The 18,683-nt window shown below is 41.7% G+C and overlaps 1 protein-coding gene across 1 annotated transcript in view; it reads right to left on the bottom strand.

The window, feature by feature from the left end:
• Nucleotides 1-15,059, bottom strand: part of LOC126412181 (uncharacterized) — a 280,628-nt gene extending 265,569 nt beyond the window's left edge. The window contains exon 1 of the mRNA XM_050081662.1: nt 14,915-15,059. The gene's annotated coding sequence lies outside the window, so the exon portion shown is untranslated. The remainder of the gene's footprint in view (nt 1-14,914) is intronic.
• Nucleotides 15,060-18,683: the final 3,624 nt, after the last annotated feature.

The raw sequence follows: 18,683 nt of genomic DNA, 5'->3' as shown, positions 1-18,683 counted from the left end.
TAGGCATGGTTGAACTACAAACAACACAAGCCATGTTCATAGTATGAAGGCTTTCACGACCGGATGACATATCTTCTGGTAAACCTTCCGGGATGTAAGGTCGTGATCCATGAAACTCTTCAGCTCCTAACGTTTCGTCCAGAGCTGCTCTGGACATCTTCAGAGGGGCAAGACTCACCGGAGGAGAAACACCCCTCTGAAGATGTCCAGCGCAGCTCTGGACGAAACGTTAGGAGCTAAAGAGTTTCATGGACCACGACCTTACATCCCGGAAGGTTTACCAGAAGACAAGCCATGTTCCTCCTTCCTGGTGGAATCACTGGAACTGATCGGCTGTCGGACACCTCCGTCTAATAGGCGCTGCTCATGCATGGTTGTTTCATCTATGGGCGGGTTTAGTGATATCTCTGAACAGTCAAAGGGACTGTGTCTGTGATAGAATATCCACAGTCAACGTCTATCTCCAGGAGTTATGGGAACCGGGTTGATGCAAAACTTTTTTTGATGTGTGTAGCATCTATTGCCTCTGTTTTTTACAATGCACTATTTCTAAATATCAGTGTGCTTCACCAGTAGCGACATGTGCGTATGTTTGATCTGGAAATAACGCGGAGGTAGTTCTGTGTTGACTGAGAGTAAAACCTGCACCTAACATCGCTGTTGACTGCACCCGGAGAGGGCTTCACTATCGAATTATTTTTCACCAGTAGCTAGGAGTGGCATACATGAATCTGAAATGATATGATGAAAATATCACTGTCTGACTGGGAGTCAGAACCGGCACCGATCGTAATTGTTCCTAACGAATGGAGACATGAGGGAAATGGCAATTATTTTTCACTTTAGTGTGACATGCTACAACTTCAAATGACATGATGTAAATTTTTGGCCGGACCAGTCTCGAAACCAGACATGTATCTTTAGTGGAGAGCTTGAGGAGTTTTCAATACTGGGGAAACAACTAAATCATTGAACTGTAGCTTCCCGAAGAAGTAAGATCTCGTGAATGGGGGGATCTGAGTTCGCATCCAAGTCCAGCACTAATGTTTTCATCATATGAAGTTCAAATACTGTAAGAAATAGGTGCCCTGTGATTTTACATTACGATTGGTCCATTAAAAAATAAAATTTCTGCTGCAAGAAAGCTCACTGGTGACAGAGTTGCTACTTGCCGCGACTTCCGCTTCTCTCATGGCCCAACCTACAACTCACTTCCAGTCGGTAGCGAAGGGACTTCAAGTCTGAAGTGGGTTTCTAACAATCGCGCAAACCTACGTTGATCAGTTGACGATACCAGAGTGAAGAAAATATGTTGAGGCTTGTTAAAATTGGGGCTGGATGTGTGAATGGGACCCAGCCCTCAAGCATAAAGGGCTAGAATCACCCCAAAAGACCACAGAACTAGCCAGATTGTCTAGCGCATGATTTTGTCATAGCGAACATTCCTCCAGATCGAATGACAATTCTGACCCCAGGAGGTGATTACAGCCTGTTAAAACATTCATCTTCTTATTCGTCCACAATGCTATCCACCAGCTGTCTTGACTAACCAAAGCGTACATTCGAGTTGATTTTGTAATCACTGTAATGAAATCATATAATTACCATCCACACGAACTTATAAAAGGGTAGGATGGGTATATTTCTATATGAATTACTGTTTTAAATTTGAACTGTTATGGTACTGTATTTTAGGGGAGGAAGGAGATAGTAAACAAAAAAGAAAGGCCAACAGGATTTGATGAATGACTTTATTACGGTTGACCACTGTAGTCCATCGAATTATTGGCAAATGTGATGAACTGCGACCATTTAACCTTCGCGAGACACCTGAATTCAGAGGACAATGATCGGAAAAAAGAAAGCAAGGGTGATTATGGTTAAACATCCCACCGATGAAGAGCTCATTAGAGACGAAGCAGAAGGTAGGCTTAGGAAGATTAGGGAAGGAAATCGAAAATCGACTGTGTCTTCTGGAAGGAAGTATCCCAACATTTGATTTAACCGCTTTAATGAAGTAACGGAAAACTTAAATCAGAATGGGCACACAAACGTTTGAACCTTTGTGTTAAATTCATAAAAACAGAATACCGGTTGGGTCTGCCAAAGAGTATCTGAAGCTGCGGCCAAGTGAGAATCTCAAAAAAGTAATTTTATGCATCTGGTGGCAAAAGGAAGACGCTACGAACGGCTTCCCAGTGGTGCGTCAATCGCAGTTGGAACCCGTTGCCAACAACTAATCGTCCAATGTGACACGTCGAAACCTGCCCTAAAACTTTTTATACAAGAAAATAAACCGAAAGAAGCACAATATGAAAATTTTAGCTGCTTTTTAACAATTCTGAAACTTGCAAAATCGTAGCTTGCTAGGAGAAATGTACACCCCTACCGTATGTTGTAGCAGAGCGTACATGCGAAACACGGCAGGTGCATATCCTTGGTTACTGGCACATCGGTAAACAGACAAAATGACACGACGCGATTGTGATTTGTGAGGCAAATTTCAGTTTTCATTGATAGTTTCTTTCTCACAGTTGGTCGCCGACCGCGGTGGCCACGCGGTTCTAAGCGCTGCAGTCCGGAACCGCGCGACTGCTACGGTCACAGGTTCGAATCCTGCCTCGGGCATGGATGTGTGTGATGTCCTTAGGTTAGTTAGGTTTAAGTAGTTCTAAGTTCTAGGGGACTGAAGACATCAGATGTTAAGTCCCATAGTGCTCAGAGCCATTTGAACCATTTGAACAGTTGGTCACACTTACTATTCACTCACTTAATATACATAACAATTAGAAGATCCCTTTGCGGTATCGCTAACAATGGGCGTGGAACAGAGTTAATTTTGAGACCTTAGTTTCTCCCGCGTATACAGTGTTTAAATAATTCACAAGAATGCAGCCGCACACACACACACACACACACACACACACACACACACACTGTCTTCCATTCCTTGATGTGTTGGGCACGAAGAAGGTGGATGGTACGTTGGTTGACACATGCTGGTTATAGGAAGTCTACTGCAGGCTAACAGTTGTCACCATCCGGCTCAATATGAAAGGGTACTTCGTACCTTGGTTAACAGGGCGCATATCATCACGGACATTGAGAGTTTGTCAGCTGAGTTAGCCCATCTCGATGTCATTTTTTGTCAGAATCGTTATGGCGAAAAACAGATTAGACGTGCGTTGAGCTATTGACCAACTTTACGCCGGGTAATAGATAATAATACCGAGGTGGCACCAAAATCTAAGGCCATTTTGCTTTACTCAGGAAGCATTTTGAACAGGATTGGTCCTATTTTGTTGAAATATGATGTGAAGTGTGTTTTTCGACCACTATCTAGTATCAGGGTCCTTTCAGGATCCGTAAAGGATGATCTTGGTTTACGTATGGCGGGAATGTTCTTTGTAATTGTTGCATGTAATATATTGGTCAGACTATTAGGACTGTGGAGAACTGGTATACTGAGCATAAGCGGCACACACGCTCACAACAGCCGAGCAAATACACCATTACAGAGCACTGATTGACACCGGTCATCCTACAGAATATAACAACACGGAGATTGTGGTATGCACTTCCATCTATTACGATACTGTTATTAAGGAAGCTGTTGAAATTAAATTAGCAAATAACATTATAAATAGAGATGGTGGTTTTTGTTTGGATTCTGGATGGAATCCTGCTCTCTTAGTTATCAAAAACCATCGATAGTTTCCAACGTCGGTCATCTTTGGTTTGTGGTGGCGCTAGTGTTACAGTGCATGTGCGTGTTATCTTTACGGAGTTTCGGCGAAAATAGTGCTTACTTGCTCCTGTGTAGCCTTGAAAATGACTGTGTGCGCTCCTGTCAAAATATCGACGGTTGTCGACGACTTCATCTGGCTGCATTCCGGTAGGTTACTTGAGAAATGATTTTCTTTATGTTTTTTTCCGTATAAGCTTATTAACAGCATGTATCTTTGTCCAGGTTCTATACTTTCGCAGTAATGTGGAATCTGATAATGTCTTAAATCTTGCAGAGACGAAATATGAAGAACGTCGTACGCAATCGATATCACCTATTTCTTCTGAAGACTTACATATGTGTTATTTATCAGTTAATTTCTTGGAGGAGGAGATTAGTGTTTAACGTCCCGTCGACAACTGGGTCGTTAGAGACGGAGCACAAGCTCGGATTAGGGAAGGATTGGGAAGGAAATCGGCCGTGCCCTTTCAAAGGAACCATCCCGGCACTTGCCTGAAACGATTTAGGGAAATCACGGAAAACCTACATCAGGGTGGCCGGAGACGGGTTTTGAACCGTTGTCCTCCCGAATGAGAGTCCAGTGCGCGAACCACTACGCCGTCCTGCTCGATTTAATTTCTTGGAAATTCATTCGAATGATTTACATATCGTTATAAATTGTGTAAACTTTACAAGAAACAGGAAATAGCTCTGAAGACACAGTGAATTGTGATTTGAACGATGATCATTGTTCTAACTAAAGTCCAGAACAAAAGTACAAACCTTCCAAGTCCAAATAAAACAATGTAAAGTTCCTTGGATGAACAAAGGAGAGAGAAAATGCTCATAGTTAAGCAATTTGTAATGCTCGGTTCATTTTGTAAAATCTGAGCATAAACTATGTAAATAAATGAAAGATATATGCGAAGTATGAAATATGCGCAAAAAAGAAACTCGCAAAAGTGTGAAAGATAAACTATTCAAAAGATTTAGAATGGTTTGTGATGAGAGAGATCTACCAGACTGTAACTTTTGGTTACACAGATTCAGGAAATTATACTGAAAAGGAATTCGCAAAATTACGAAGTTTACTTAAAGTAAAAGTTTAGAGATTTCAGTAATAGGTAATACTACAGAGAAATTCTTAGCTAATGTGAAGATTTAGCTTCTTGTTGTCTCTTAAAATGCTGTATATCAAGGCAGTCAGTCAGGTTTCATGCAAGATCTACGAGCAAAGTGCACTTTTTCATTTCAAACGAAAAAAAGACAGACTTACTTGTGCAGTCAATGAATGCTATGACACATTCGTATACAGTAATACCAGTGATAAGTACCACCGGTTAATTTTTCCACAGCTTTGTATTTGGTTTCATGAACCTCAAGGCAATTTAGGACACAAATTTTAAAAAAAGGACTGTTTAGTTGCAAAAATTTGCAATGGACGTAGGAAAATCTGGAAAAATATGAGAGAATAATTTTCAACATTACAGCTGAAGCGTGTTCTTACCAGCTGCAGAAATTAATGCAATGCTTTTGTTAGGCTCTTGGATTGGACTCAGTGACACCTCTGTTTCTAGGAGGACAGTGAAAATAACGAATAATGATGTAACTCGAATACGACTCGGAACCAACAGTGCGTTTAGCCTCTCAACAAGGTAATGTTTCCACAGTGTAAAGCATTTTTTTTTTCGAAAATTTCGGACAAACATAATTTCCAATGTTGTAGTTAAACGTCAGTCATTTATACGTTGTCAGTTTTCATCACCATATTTTATTAATTTGATCAAGTATGCCTGGTGTGGAGCGTTATATGGAAAATGGTCACAACCATTTCTTACTCTATCCCGATTCTGTGTAAATAAAACTAATAATTATAGTGAAGTGCCTGACAGCATTAATTTTTCTTTAAACAGGTGTATCTGATGTAGGGGAAACGTTTGGTTTGGCCATCCATCTAGTTTTTGCGACGACTACAGGGAACAAACAATAACCTGTTTCAACGTTAGTAAAATATACGTTATTCGAAAATTATCATAAAACTGAGTTGCAGGAATTGTTATAAAATACGTATTTCATGTCAAAAAGTTAAAGTCCCATTTGATGTAAGTCGTCTGAATGTAACATCATATACTGCCTTGATTTTCTAGTCACTTGTGTGGCATATGTAGATTGAAGGTGGAGAGGGGAAGAAAGGAAAGGAAAGAAAAGGCAGTGGATCACTGCTGTCAGGTGCATAGGAAAATCATGCGGAATCAGCGGCGACGAGTGAAAATGAGCACCGCGGGAAGCTGGGATCTTCTGCTTATTAGGCAGGTGCTTTAACCGCTGCGCCATCGGGACACAGCGTTATCACAGCTGCGAGGACTATCTCGGCACTCCTCACGGCCGACTCACACTCCCATCAAGCGCCACCTATACGCAGTCCCTGTCCATCTTCTTCATGTTCGCTACTCTGAGATTCCCACATGAGGTAGGACGTATTTGTGCATCCTCATTGAAGAAGGTCGATCCATTGCCCAGCTATACCAGTCAATCAATTATATGAATGCATGGTGTCTGTTCTTTCGGATTTGTCCGAAAGAACAGACACCAAACATTCATATACTTGTGTAACAAATACGCTGTCATAACTGTCGATATGAACTGCAAGTTATTCAAAAAATCAATGATTTGAGACATTTTTAGTATGACTGAAGTACCCAAAACTTGAAATTTGGATTTTTCATTGTGTGACACCATGTTCTCTTGTCACGGCTGCTCTGCTTATTCGCCGACTAGTCCGCTACGCAGGATGGGTTATACAATCAACTGTTACAAGCGGTAGTAACTTCAACATAAAAAAATACTTGAAATGCGCTTTAGCAGCTAAAATTTTAACAGTGCATTTCTTTCGATGTGTTCTTTCGGTGAGAAAAGTTTCTGAGAAGGTTTCGACACGTCGCAATGGATCATGCCCTTATGAGACGTCTCGTCGTCGCCATATAGAAAAAGCTACCAAGGGAACTGCTGATTTCTCCAAACAACCTATTCGGAGCTCGACTGGGAAACAGTGCCTACAGCACACCATTTTCCGCCTCAAACGTTTGTCTTTCTCGTCCAGTATCGATCAACCACTAACAAAATTTCTTTGTGAATGAAAATGTACTTTAAACATGGATCGACATCTTTATCTCTGAACCAGTAGCTTTCTATAGGCGTGGGGTCCTGAGCATTACCAGTCTCTTTTAGTTAATGTGAGAGAATATATTGTTGATGATTACCTTCTCTCGTATTTTTCCGTTATGTTCAGTAAACTAACGAGAAGCAATATAAAAAATATACACTTTTCTAATAACAAATCAATTACAACTTACCATATAACCCTAGGACTAAAGTCTAATTTAATATAAGAAATGTTCGTAATACAAGCCTGCCCAGAACTTCATTTGTTAGCAAGATTTTTGACTTCGATATGGTTTTATCTACGTAAAGTCCTGTGTCCTATCCAGTAAGTACTTCGAGACTATCACGAAAATATGTAAATTTATTGGTGGAAGAAAATTCCATGGTTAACGTATCTTAGTGTGTAGTCAAGAGCGATTATATCTGCGGGTTTGAATCTCAGTCAGCACAGAACTATTCGTTGCGTTATTTCCAGTTCAAACATACGCACATCTCGCTACTGATGAAGCACACTGATATTTAACGATTAATCGTGGCAGAAAACATCGGCGATAGGTGCTGCATTCGAGTCCCCAGAAGGCCAGGCTTTTTCGTCTCGTCATTTCAGTTTCAGTCATCCTGCTAATAGTGAAAAATTTCGATACCTAACACCTGACTGGGGTTAGTTAACAATCGATTAGGTGCAGATTTCCAGTCCCTGCCCAACACAAAATTTGGCGCCACATCATTTGAGGTTTAAACGTGAGCACGCTTCGCTATTTGTAACTGAAACCCTGCTTAGTTAACAGAGAGAACTGTTGCTGGATTGGAAACCCGGCACCTTATTCACTATAAGTTTTATATCACGTAATTACAAGTTAAAATTTGCCTTTTGAAATGCTATTTTTTGTAATAAATTTGACTTTACAGCTGTTAAAGGCTGTGTCTTCTTAATAACGTGGTTCCTGATATTTTCATCATCGTGGTACTAATTTTCGTTTGGATTGATTGGTGTACGGAACAAATTTCTTTGGTGGTCTGTTGTAGTAACTACTTTTTACAGTCAAATGGCTGCAATGAAGAGAATTCAGAGGACCTGCAGGACAGTTGCGTTATGTGGGTTGCAAACGAACCAGGCGGAACATAGTTAAGGTCTTTCTGATACTTTTGAACATGACTGCACATTAGCACTAACAGTATTACCTTTACTAGAAAGAGAATCAGCAGTACATGCAAATGGTAATGAGTGACAAGTCATACATTCGAGGTGTGATTGGAAAGTTTTAAGAATGGATCCGCTACTGGTTACTGGATTGACGGGGGGTACACGGAGGGTGGAGAGTGATTCATTGCCTTGTCCTCAACGCCCTTCTGAGACTTATGAACTATTAAAAACAGCTTTTGGAGATAAGTGTACGAACCAGTCAAATGTTCTTGTCTAGTTCAGCAGATTTAAAAATGGCCGCGAATCATTTGAAGATGAACCGCGGTCCGGCCGTCCTTCCACCCAAAAACGAATGAAAATGTTGTGGAAGTTCGCGACTTAGTGCGCTCTGATCGTAGCCTTACAATTAGGGAGACGACTGATAGATTTAATTTAAGTTTCTATGCAGTTCTGTCAATTTTAACTGAAGATCTGAACATGCGCTGAGTGTCCGCAAAATTCATTCCAAAATTGCTGTCAGGTCACCTTAGACAATACTGACTTGAAGTGTGCCAAGAACTGATAAATCGGACTAAAAATGACCCAGATTTGCTAAACAGGGTAATTACAGGTGACGAATCGTGGGTATACGGATATGATCCTGAAACCGAAGTGCAGTCTCCGTAGTGGAAGACTCCAGGTTCACCACGACTGAAAAAAATCACGGCAAAGTCGGTCGAAGGTGAAGACAATGTTGGTGATTTTTTTCAATTCTACCGGTATTGTGCATCATGAATTTACCGCTGTATGACAGACAGTTAACCAGGAATATTACAAATGTGTCCTTGAGCGTTTGTGCGAAAAGGTGCCGAAGAAAAGACCTTCATTGTGGAAAGACAGGAGTTGGGTGCTACACCATGACAATGCTCCGGCTCATCGTGCCTTCTCCATAGTTGAATTTTTGACCAAATTCAAAATTCCTGTGCTTCCACAACCGCCATATTCCCCTGATTTGGCCCCTGCGGACTTCTACCTGTTTCCTAAACTGAAATATTCTCTGAAAGGGAAGCGATTTTACTCGATTGAAGACATCCAGGCAAATACGGAGAGCGTCCTTAACACACTTCAGGAAAAAAAATTCCAGGAATGTTTCCAAACGTGGGAACACCGTTGGAGTCTGTGTGTTCAGTCAGAAGGGGACTATTTTGAAGGAGATGCATCACAGTAGCATGTAAGTATCACCATTGTACAATTACAGGCCCATTCTTGAAACTTTCCGATCAGACCTCGTACAGTCTAAGGGAAAAAAAAGAACGACGCACGACGAATGAATTATCCGGATGGGACGGAAATCGGTAGATGTGATTTACATGTACAAACAAACGAATGATTAAAATTTCAGAAAAATTAAATGAATTATTAAAGAGAAAGGGCTTCACAAATTGAACAAGTGAGTAACGTGTTGGTCGACCTCTGGCCTTTATGTAAGCAGTTATTTGGCTTTGCATTGATCGACAGAGTTGTTGGTGTCCTCGTGAGGGATATCGTGCCAAATTCTGTCCAATTGGAGTGTTGGATCGTCAAAATACGGAGATGATTCGAGGGACCTGCCCACAATGCACCAAACGTTCTGAATTGTGTAGAGATCTGGCGACGTTGCTGGTCAAGGCAGGGTTTGGCAAGCACGAAGACAGGCAGTAGAAACACTCGTCGTGTGCGGGTGGGCGTTTTCTTGCTCAAATGCAATACGGGCAACAGCATGGCTCGTAAGAACTGCAACAAAACGGGACGTAGAATATCGTCGGCGTACCCTTGTGCTGTTAGGATGCTGCGAATAACAACCGAAGGATACTGGTCTGTTATTTTGCGGATCAGTTCTTTTAACGTACAAAAGTCACGTACGGTTTTTTTTCAGTCGCTTGGGATTTTCCACTGGGCGATATATTAGCGATAAATCCAGACTAAGAGAGGGAGCAATGGAAATAGTTCTCCTCTCAAGATACATCATATCCAATATCACTGCTGAAACTTTCTTTTATTGCCTTCCCCCAAATCAGTGAGCGAGCTTTTCATGATCACTGTCAACGCCTTTCATTCTCGCTTATGAACGTAAGTCGTCAGGACATTTAGTTGTCTCGGATCCCTTAACAATTGTTCTGAGGTCTTTTGAGTACACCTTAATGTAACCTGTTGATCCTGACGCAGCTACCTAAATATTATTAATGAATATTTGTATTACATTAGCATCTAAACTAGTTACCTTCTATGGAGTGTCAATTCTTTCCCATTTCACCAACCTCTCTCTCTCATTTAGTTAAGTACTGCTAGTACTTTCCTCTTGTAACAGTAGCGCAGAAGAGCAAAACGTATTCCAAACACACTTAGAACTATATGCACAAAAATTAAAAGCCAGTAAATAACTTCAAATTCTTAATTGCTGTGAATACTCAGTTATACTATACGTTTCTGTTATATTACGACTTCCAGTTGTGGATGATGTAGTAAGTAGTATGCTTTACCATAATGATTGTCTGTAAATAATCAGTTTTGAAAATTTACCTAATTTATAAGCACAAGAAATAATATTTGCAGTCGTAGAGCGTGTAGTTTCTCGATTATTTTTAATCCTCCTATACATTCGTATAAAAGATCCACTAACACTGACAGCACATTGAGCCTTTATTACCACCAGAGTGTGCAAAACATTTTACGGCCCGTTACAGCATAGTAACCGCGAACGATGCACAAATTGAAGTCATCAGAGCAAAACCAAATTGAAATAAGTGAATAAAATCGATGTTGAAAAGGGCGTTAGTGAATACATGTAACAAGGAATTGCGTTCGTAAAAACATATTATTCTGAGTGACAGTCATGAAGAAGTGAAAGGTCAAAGCACACTGGCTTCCAACAAGCTTTTGGTTCCGTAGATTTGCGTTGTACAGACACCTCATATTCAGTCACGGTACACAAGTACGTTGAAAGTATGTCGTAAGTCAGCGTATTCTTCCATTATAAAATTCCTTACGCAGCAGGAACGACGAACCGTCAGCCGCTAACTGATCATCTAACCGCTACAATAACCAAAAAATAATACCATGTGAAAACAGGATACTTCTGATGATGGGTATGTAGGTCTACATTTGGATAGTTGGAATTGTCTACAGCGGCGGTTTCCAACGGGCAGCGTGGCACTGGGCCGTGAGTTCTGTTCGGAAGCCCAAGACAAGATAAAAATTATCGGGAGCTTCATGGTTTCGCTCGTTAGTCGTCAAGATCAGAGACTTTTTTTTTGTAAAGAAAGAAACAGACAGAAATGATGGATCAAAAGAAACTGCTAAGATGGACTGCCAGTATTTTTTTAATGTTGAAAATTACCAATATCGTTTGCCATCATGTTGTTGGAAGTCTACGCCCCTACAGACTGCGCTACAGGGCTGGCGCGCCCCCTTGGCTGGCTACTAATGGCGTGAACATATAGCGTGAGTCATCTTGACGTGATATGGAATTTTATGTCATTGATTTTACTGGTGTAACAAGCCCTTGATTTTAGGAGCCTTACACTTCTAGAAATGAATGTACAGATCGTTGCCGAGACATTTCATGTGGCGATGTTATATCGCTTTACCAACTGAATGCTAGTGGAAGTTCGTTTCTTGTCCTTCTGAAGAAAACAGCTTTAAATCCGTTGAAACCATGGTTAAGGTACGCCCGCCCGGTTAGCTGAGCGGTCTAACGCACGGCTTTCCGATGTGGGAAGGAGCGCCTGGTCCCCGGCACGAATCCGCCCGGCGGACTTGTGTCTAGGTCTGGTGAGCCGGCCAGTCTGTGGATGGTTTTCAGGCGGTTTTCCATCTGCCTCGGCGAATGCTGGCTGGTTCCCCTTAATCCGCCTCAGCTACACTATGTCGGCGATTGCTGCGCAAGCAAGTTCTCCACGTACGCGTACACCATCATTACTCTACCACACAAACATGGGGGCTACACTCGTCTGGTGTGAGACGTTTCCTGGGGGGGGGGGGGGGGGGGGGGGGCGCATCGGGGGCCGAACCGCACAAGGGTCAAGTGGACTGCGGTAGTTGCCGTGGGGTTGTGGACCACTGCGGCTGCGGCGGGAACGGAGCCTCTCCATCGTTTCTAGGTCCCGGGTTAACATACAGTGGTTAAGGTTGGTTGAAAACCACCATTTATTCCAACTGTTCGGCTGTCTTATTCACTTGCTACATAACATGCCACAATCCGATCGTAAGCTGGTAGTTTCTCGGACACAAGTGTTCACAAGAGCGACTCGCTTGAATTTTGGTCGTTTTGTACCGTGGCATTAAAAGAAGGAAGGATGATTCGTGAGCTGCATACCGACCAAGGCTAAGATTGTAAGAAAGGAAGCATTGTTCAGATTTATTGCTACTGGAGGCGACCTTTGGTGACAGCAGAAAACCGATATGAGGATGGCCGAACCGAGAGCGGAACTTCTGTCTCTCGAATGCGAGTTGAGAGCGTTAGCGACTACACTAGTTCGCTCAGTCCTCGTGTCGTTACTACTGAATTACTAATCACTGATACAATTGGTGGGCCTTTTTCTAGAAACTGTCTTTGTGAACAAGCCTCTTCAATTTTATTTTTTTTTAAAGTGCGGTTATAGACTGAATGTAGATTGTGATTTGTGGCTAAAATTAACCTGTTTTAAGACAGGTAATTAATTCTCTTGAGGGTGACAAATAATGTCAAAAATCCCATTGCGTTCTTTTTAAGACTGACCACTCGATTTTGTGTTTTCAAATGGTTCAAATGGCTCGGAGCACTATGGTACTCAAGATCTGAGGTCATCAGTCCCCTAGGACTTAAAACTATTTAAACCTAACTAACCTAAGGACATCACACACATCCTTTGTGTTTTCATGTAGTTGGTTATAATTCAAGTCTTTTATTTATAAAAAATGTAAATATTTTTCAATCCTTCTTGTACAGTATGTTTTACTAATTAAGGCTACTGGCATACACACACACACACATACAGCCACACACAAACACACTTTTATATTTAGTTACTGGGCCTCTATGGTTTTTTTTTCTTTTTACAAAATAGTTGATCCGCAAGGCTAAAAATGTTGGGAACCGCTTGTCTTCAGATACATGAAGACAACACGGCTTTTTATATAAAACTAGTTACTTCTGTCGCCAGCGTTGCTGTAGTGCATTAACTAGCGCAGTGATGCTGGATTCGGTGTAACCTTGATAGCGTCTAACCACACAATTGACAGACGCAGTCATTTTCAAACTTAAGCATATATGAGTATTTCCAGAGGTTAATATCACGTGAAAAGAAAAGAAAAATTAAAGCATCTCCTACAGCTCATCGTAAGGAAACCACTGAACCTTGGAGTTCTACTCCGACACTTGTCCACCGGGCCACAAAGCCAGGTTATATAATTGTAACACACTTTGACAAGGCGCCTATATAGTTGAAATGTCCTTGTATTTCTTTTCTGTGTATTAGTCGCTTCTCTCAAGTCGTCTTTCGGCCGGGCAGGCATTCTAGTGAGTTCAGATATGAAAGTGGATAAGAACGGACGTCGTCCACCATAAAATGAATGGGCGAGCCGGCGATGGGCCGATCAATTTACCGATAATAGCGGCCATTCTGGCCGCCCCTCACAAACGAATAACTCAGTCCTCGTTTGCCAATCAAAGCGGCGTTACGTGGACAAAATGTCATTATCTGAATGCAAGTGAATCTGGCGCGCTCAAACACAGAGGGGCAGCTAACAACTGACAGAGTGGCACACACAGATAGATGCAAAGTTTGTAAGGAAAACGAGAAAGGGAATCACACGGATAAGACACTCGGAGGTAACTGGCAGAGAAGGGAGAGTATATAGACAGCTCTGATACGTGGGAACAGAAATTTATGGAAAGTGACTTACCTCCTTGGGAGGCATAAAAGGCATAACTCTTTCTGCTTAGATGGAATAAATAAGGGACCAACAAATCAATAAAAAGAATTTGCGATGAAGAAGGTTGTAACGAACGAGCGTTACCAGTTTATTGAGTTTCGTATCTGACTCCGTCGAACGAGAGTGAGATTTGTTTCTACATACTGCGTACACCTGCGAACATGGTGCACAGATATTAAAATAAACATATCGTAAAATGTGCGAAGAGACGCAAAAAGAAGATTTCGGGATGCAGTAGAATATTTGATACATGAGTTCCATTTTGTAGTTGCAACTGAAATATGAAACAAATACGTGAGAGTGTAATGTTTTAAGTTTCGGAATTATTGAAAGAAGATTTGGGTAGTGCATTCAGATAGCTATGATATGGATGGCGTATTATAAAACAGTTTATGAAATTGTGCTAGAAAGTTATCGCACGCTGTGCTTTCTACCGACATATTAATAAAAGTTGCTGTGAAATGGGTGATGCAGTACGTACACGACTTTGCAGTCCATTATGTGTGACAACACACATTAACATGTAATTACGGAACTATGGATTCAAATTGTGCTTTATACTAATAATTCAAAAACTAAAGCAGCTTTTAATGCATTATGTACTTTTTTCATGCGCTGTGCAACCTTCTACTTGATATTTTACGTAATTAAAGTATTACGAAAGGGTGGGCGCGAATTCTAGCTCCGACAACTGGTACTGTCCTCACGTGTTGACGCTTCCAAGCATGAACGTTATACCCGACGCGGAGTGTAGGGTGATGTTACATGATACTGCATGAAAAACGCTGAAAATGCGAAAGCGTAGTGTTTGCGGCATGGTAGTTACCAAGAACGAAAAAGAAAGCCGCATCAGCGGTAGAGGGTACAGAGAGGGTAAGTTTTCCGGCACGGGCGGGTACGGTGGACGCCGCCGGCATTCTGGTGAGGGTGCGCAGCGAGCGCTCACTCACCCCGTGAGCAGGGCCGCTCTCATGAATGGTCAACGACAGCGTCAGAGTCAGCGTCGGCTAGCGGCGGCTGCGTTGTGGCTGTGGCTGAGCTGTGGCCGAGCGAGTTGCGAGAGGAGGAGGCGCCTGTGCGTTCACAGGCAGCCGGTCGCCGACAGTCGTCCCCGGCGCCGCGGCGCCCCGCCCCTTTTAAAGGAGTGCCGCCGGCGGGTCGATACGCCGGGCGCCGCCAGAGACACCTGGTGGCCGCGGCGCGCGTCGCTATCGCGTCAGCAGTGCCAGCGAGCGTCCGGTGCACACACACACACACACACACACACAAAGGCGAGAAGTATTCAGCCCATCCCAAGTGCGGAGGACAATCTCGTAATGAAGAGCTGGCAGCTCCTACCGCCGCGACGAAGAGTCTCCAGCGAAGCACAGAAAAGAAACACTAGACAATTCGTTACAAGACCACTAATGATCAACAGGCAGCCTCCCCCAACCCCCTACCCGGTTTAAAATAACTACTGATAACAAATGAAGACTCCTTTATCCGCGTCACACTCATATATCTTAAAATAATTGAGCTGAAGCCTTGTGCATCAACAGTGGAATAGAGAGACAGTTTTGTCATGGCGATGTAACCTGATTTATAAGCAGCTAGCCGTCAGCAGAGACTTCTGCTGTTTGACTATATTTTCTCAGCCGTCATTGTCATCTGTAATCCCATTATTGTGAGTTCCTCCTGATTGCTCTTCCTAGATGGTGATTTCACCGAATTTTTCGCGTCAGTCCCTTATTATCAGCAGTAAAATGTTGTTCACATGCCCTTCGCAATATTCAGAAAAGATGGAAGCATGGGTTCAGCAATTTTTTCATCTCCTATGTAACACCTTATACTGTGAAACCACTTCCTTACTTTTCAGTGAAAAAATTCTGCAAAACATTTTAAGCACATGGTTTGATCATTGCGTCCTCAATATTTGTACCTTCTCATCGAGTGGTGGTAAAACCGCTATCGCTCAGTGTGGTTCCTGACAGCCGAAAAAAAAAAGACCATCAGTATATTCTCATTTAAGGAGCTATAATAATACGTATACTGGTTCATACAGTCATTTAACCCTAGATTACTAAAACATCTTAAAACTGACGATTGCATTTGGTATCAATTCTGGGTTCCCGCCAATCTCGTACTGTCGGTATGGGGTGTAAAACAAGACAGTTTACCCTTATTTTGTATATGACACACCATTGGAGACCTTATGATTGTCATTAACTAATGTATAAACTATAAATTCTGACTACCCATTAATAAAATGTTGATTAGTATTTACATTGTTTTGGTAAAAATATTACTTCCCCCCCCCTCCACCACCACCCCTCTCCCGTCAGTGTTCTAGGGTTAACAGTAGTATTATAGTTTACAAGTACAAAAGAGCTCATCAATATCAAAATGTGGTCAATACTAACTCCTGAAAATACTAATATGGGCACCCGAGAAGTGATTGGCATCTCGCATATTAAAAAAGAGCTGTTACAATATGAGCTCCTTGTAAGGGGGAAGACTACTGAGGCAAGCATGATGGAACTAACACAAGAGACTGCTTGGTGCGTTGGACCGCTTGTCACAGATGAGCAAACAGAATACAGAAAAGTTAGGTGCAGCTGTACTCGAAATACTTCTTTACAGTGCAGGCCAATATTGAGTTCTTACGGGATAACAGTCCTTCCCGTAAGCAAATACTACCCATTTAATCTTAATTAATCCATTTAGCCAATCCGTTTCAAGATTTGTTCCAGATATAATGGTAAGACAGAGATTTAGGAACCAGGTTTTAAATTGTAAGACATTTGCAGAGGCAGATGTAGACTCTGACCACAATCTATTGGTTATGAACTGTAGATTAAAACTGAAGAAACTGTAAAAAGGTGGGAATTTAAGGAGATGGGACCTGGATAAACTGACTAAACAAAAGGTTGTACAGAGTTTCAGGGAGAGCATAAGGGAACAATTGACAGGAATGGGGGAAAGAAATACAGTAGAAGAAGAATGGGTAGCTTTGAGAGATGAAGTAGTGAAGGCAGCAGAGGATCAATTAGATAAAAAGACGAGGGCTAGTAGAAATCCTTGGGTAACAGAAGAAATATTGAATTTAATTGATGAAAGGAGAAAATATAAAAATGCAGTAAATGAAGCAGGCAAAAAGGAATACAAACGTCTCAAAAATGAGATCCACACGAAGTGTAAAATGGCTAAGCAGGCATGGCTAGAGGACAAATGTAAGGATGTAGAGGCTTATCTCACTAGGAGTAAGATAGATGCTGCCTACAGGAAAATTAAAGAGACCTTTGGAGAAAAGAGAACCACTTGTATGAACATCAAGAGCTCAGATGGAAACCCAGTTCTAAGCAAAGAAGGGAAAGCAGAAAGGTCGAAGGAGTATATAGAGGGTCTATACAAGTGCGACGTTCTTGAGGACAATATTATGGAAACGGAAGAGGATGTAGATGAAGATGAAATGGGAGATACGATACTGCGTGAAGAGTTTGACAGAGCACTGAAAGACCTGAGTCGAAACAAGGCCCCGGGAGTAGACAACATTGCATTAGAACAACGGACGGCCTTGGGAGAGCCTGTCCTGACAAAACTATACCATCTGGTGAGCAAGATGTATGAAACAGGCGAAATACCCTCAGACTTCAAGAAGAATATAATAATTCCAATCCCAAAGAAAGCAGGTGCTGACAGATGTAAAAATTACCGAACAATCAGTTTAATAAGTCACGGATGCAAAATACTAACGCGAATTCTTTACAGACGAATGGAAAAACTGGTAGACGCCGACCTCGGCGAAGACCAGTTTGGATTCCGTAGAAATATTGGAACACGTGAGGCAATACTGACCTTACGACTTGACTTAGAAGAAAGATTAAGGAAAGGCAAACCTACGTTTCTAGCATTTGTAGACTTAGAGAAAGCTTTTGACAATGTTGACTGGAATACTCTCTTTCAAATTCTATAGGTGGCAGGGGTAAAATACAGGGAGCGAAAGGCTATTTACAATTTGTACAGAAACCAGATGGCAGTTATAAGGGTCGAGGGACATGAAAGGGAAACAGTGGTTGGGAAGGGAGTGAGACAGGGTTGTAGCCTCTCCCCGATGTTATTCAATCTGTATATTGAGCAAGCAGTGAAGGAAACAAAAGAAAAATTCGGAGTAGGTATTAAAATCTATGGAGAAGAAATAAAAACTTTGAGGTTCGTCGATGACATTGTAATTCTGTCAGAGACAGCAAACGACTTAGAAGAGCAGTTGAACGGAATGGACAGTGTCTTGAAAGGAGGATATAAGATGAACATCAACAAAAACAAAACGAGGATAATGGAATGTAGTCGAATTAAGTCGGGTGATGCTGAGGGAATTAGATTAGGAAATGAGACATTTATAGTAGTAAATGAGTTTTGCTATTTGGGGAGCAAAATAACTGATGATGGTCGAAGTAGAGAGGATATAAAATGTAGACTGGCAATGGCAAGGAAAGCGTTTCTGAAGAAGAGAAATTTGTTAACGTCGAGTATAGATTTAAGTGTCAGGAAGTCGTTTCTGAAAGTATTTGTATGGAGCGTAGCCATGTATGGAAGTGAAACATGGACGATAAATAGTTTGGACAGGAAGAGAATAGAAGCTTTCGATATGTGGTGCTACAGAAGAATGCTAAAGATTAGATGGGTAGATCATATAACTAATGACGAGGTATTGAATAGGATTGGGGAGAAGAGACGTTTGTG

This window comes from Schistocerca serialis, chromosome 1, assembly GCF_023864345.2.
Source record: "Schistocerca serialis cubense isolate TAMUIC-IGC-003099 chromosome 1, iqSchSeri2.2, whole genome shotgun sequence".
NCBI classification, from domain to species: domain Eukaryota; kingdom Metazoa; phylum Arthropoda; class Insecta; order Orthoptera; family Acrididae; genus Schistocerca; species Schistocerca serialis.
This window is presented reverse-complemented; position numbering and strand designations above follow the sequence as displayed.